Source organism: Alligator sinensis, unplaced genomic scaffold (genome assembly GCF_000455745.1).
Source record: "Alligator sinensis unplaced genomic scaffold, ASM45574v1 scaffold1105_1, whole genome shotgun sequence".
NCBI classification, from domain to species: domain Eukaryota; kingdom Metazoa; phylum Chordata; order Crocodylia; family Alligatoridae; genus Alligator; species Alligator sinensis.
Window position 1 is genome coordinate 55113 of NW_005843454.1, and position 3442 is coordinate 58554.

The window sequence follows — 3442 nt, forward strand, 5'->3', positions numbered from 1 at the left end:
TCCCAGGTCAAATTAGTCAGATCAGCCAAGTTGATTCCAAATCCTTTGACTCATTAAAGAACCAGATATGGCCCTACTACTGGCAAGTATTCTTCACCCAAGATTTTTCAGCCTGGGGCTTCAGATATTTCCACATCTTTTGGCAGACGTCTTGCATGCAGGTCCAAGCCTGGAGGCTCGGGGTTCAGATGCCCCCAGGTTTTGCCTGCCTTCAGCCACATGGCCACAGGAGCAAGCTAGGGAGGAATCTCCCATTTCCATGAAGTCAGCATGTAGTTGAGATTCTCCTACTGGAAGCTGGCCAGTGGGAAGCTAACTGTGAGCCTCTTGTAGGGAGTCCTGTCCTCAAGCAGACAAGGGTGCCCCCTCCACTACGTAGTGCCATATTAATTGTGTTACCTTGGTCAGAGTATTTCCCTTGACAGGTAAGTATACACTCTTTGGTGTTTTTGTTGTTGTTTTTTTTTTTTTTAAGGAAAATTGTTCATGTCTTGGGTCAAATTAGCCAGATTGGGTCCAAATCCGTTGAATCATCCAAGAACCATATGTGGGCTAGCTACAGGCAAGTATCCTCCACGCCAGCCTGGGGCTTCAAATACTTCCAAATCCTTTGGCAGACATCCTATGTGCAGGCCCAAGCCCAGAGGCTTGAGGTTTGGAGTCCCCCGAGTTTCGCTTGCTCTCGGTCGTATGGACTCTGGAACAAGCTGGGGACGAGTCTCCCATTTCCATAAAGTCTGCCCAGTTGTTGCCTTTAAAATTGCCACTCTGTTCTGAAGGAAGAATAGGGACTTTTAGTGATGAACAGAGAAACAGTTTAAACATGTTTATTTTGAACTTGCTCATAGTAGCTCTTATTTAATAAAATGTGAAATTGCTTATAGAGAGTCTTGTCTGTGACAACTAGTTCTCTTAAGGTACTTTATATATTTACAACCTATGACCTGCCTTCTCTCTCCATACAGATTGGACCCATCAGCCTTGTATTTTTATAGGAGTTGTATCTGTTCATTGTATGCACGTCTTGGTACGTTGCAGCCACTGCCTTTGTCAGAGGTAATTGTGGAGCTCTCTTTTTCTGCTATAGAATTGTAACTTGCTCTCTTTATTTCTATTTTTGGTTTTTAGCCTGCAAAGTGTCTTGATGTTGTAATATTTTCAGTCCTGATTCTGAGACCAAAAGAAGGGTCACAAAGGTCTATGTTCAACAACTAACGTCAGCTTCTAGGTATCACACAGGGATGCTTAGTTGTTTGTTTGCCATCCTCTCTTCTACAGTGCTTTGAACAATATTGGCTTTTAAATACTTAAGAGTGCTTTGCTTACTGCTTGTGTACCCAACTGGGCTTATTTACAATTAAGTGTTACTTGCTTCTGTTTCAATTGTTCAGCCTTGTTTTGAACCCAGAGGGCAAGACAATATGTGCAAAACAAAGGAAGAGGAGTGTGGAGAAGAGAGAAATATATGAAAGGATTACAAAATTGGGCAAAAGATGAAAGTAGAAAAGAATGAGTAAAAAATTAACAGTGAGAAGATGAGTAATGTGCTTTGAGAAGGGTCTATAAGCAATAGCTTTTTTGACACGTATATGAGATTAGCTGACCCACTTCTCATTCATTTCCTGAAACATTTTGAAAAAGGGCACATGTTTTGGCAATGTGAATAGAGAAAGTAAAGAGCTGAGGGGGTTGCAGGATCTCATTCCTGTCAGGGACCATTTCCGTTCTGCAAGGAGGTTTGCCTTAAATTCTCCTTGTGTAAAAACAGTAGAAAATGTATAACAGTGCAAGACCTTCCATCAAATCGGTTTTCCTAGTGCATACAGGAAAAGACATTTAAGTAAACCAGGGTGATGATTTGGGTTAACATACAGCTGTGTTGTTCCAGTGTCCTCTGTCCACCATCTTTACTCTCTTTGCTTCTGATAGGAATGGTAAATGAGGAAGGGTTTATACTCTAATAACAGGCAGTTGCACTGGTTAGAAGAAAACATGATCCAGCAGTCTGTCACATTAAATAATATGGGAATTGATTAAAATAGGGGATTGCATGTCAAGTGCAAAATATTTCTCCCCTGCCCCCCTTGTGGTTTAATAATTGAGAAAGGTATTTATTTTTTAAATGACCTTGTTAGGGACAGTTGCATGTGAATTTCTGCTAAATTTCTGTCATGTTAATATGGTGTGTCAGTCTTTTTGAATTGAGAGAAACTCGATTTTTAACAATTTTAAAAGCAGGAAAAATGCATTTAAATGATACTGTGGAGGAGGAGGAAATGTCAGACCTTCCTGTGGGGTGAGATGCATCTCATCTTTATTTTAATGTATACTTAGAATTCTAGCAGATGTTATTTCTGTAATGCTACGAAGTTTGTCGACCAAGGCAATGATGGGAAGATCATGTAAAACCTGATCTAGAAGGGATATGCAAAGAAGCGACAACATGGAAGGAGATTGCACAAGACAGAAAGGGATGGACTCCTAGGGCATTTATACACGTGCTTCAGGAGTGTGGAGTGGGGGAGCGCTTTAATTAGAGCAGCTCCAAGAGCCACTCTAATTAAAGTGCCTGGAGTGTGATGTGTATCACCATCCCCACACTGAAAAATCAGTGCAGGGACGCTGAAACACATGACGCTGGAGCATGGTTATTACCACGCTCTGGCAGCCTCGATTAATCGAGTTTGCTCTGATGCACTGTAATTACCACACTTTGGAGCAGCCTCCCTGCAAGTGTGTAGGATGGGACCTCCAGAGATCATCTTGGCCAGCCACCTGCCGGGCACAAGATCTCCTCTGTCCAAACCACCCTAAGCAAATCCTTGTCTGAGTTCTTAGCCAAACTACACAGTCAAACATAACACAACCACAAGCCATAATACTGTATCCTGCCACAGCTAAAGCAAGGGGACCATAGCAGCCAATGTCCTGCTGCTGTAAAGTTTGTTAATATAAGCTCAAGAGATCTGAGGAGGAGGGCCATGTCCTCCACTACCGAGGAAGGCAAAAAACCCACACAGTACATACCATAGATTCATAGACTGCAGAGTCGGAAGGGACCACAATGGATCAGGGGGACCATAGCAGTCAATGTCCTGCTGCTGTAAAGGTTGTTAATATAAGCTCAGGAGATCTGAGGAGGAGGGCCATGTCCTCCACTACCGAGGAAGGCAAAAAACCCACACAGTACATACCATAGATTGCAGAGTCGAAAGGGACCCCAATGGATCATCGTGTCTGACCCCCAGCCAGGTGACTATCTAGCCTCCTCTTGAAGACCTCCAAGCTAGGTGATAGCACCGCCTCTCTTGGAAGCCCATTCCAGATCCGGGCCACCATTACTGTGAAAAATTTCTTCCTAATATCTAACCTAAATCCACTCTCAACTAGTTTACACCCGTTATTCCTAGTCACTCCCTGGGGCGCCCTAGTAAATAGCGCG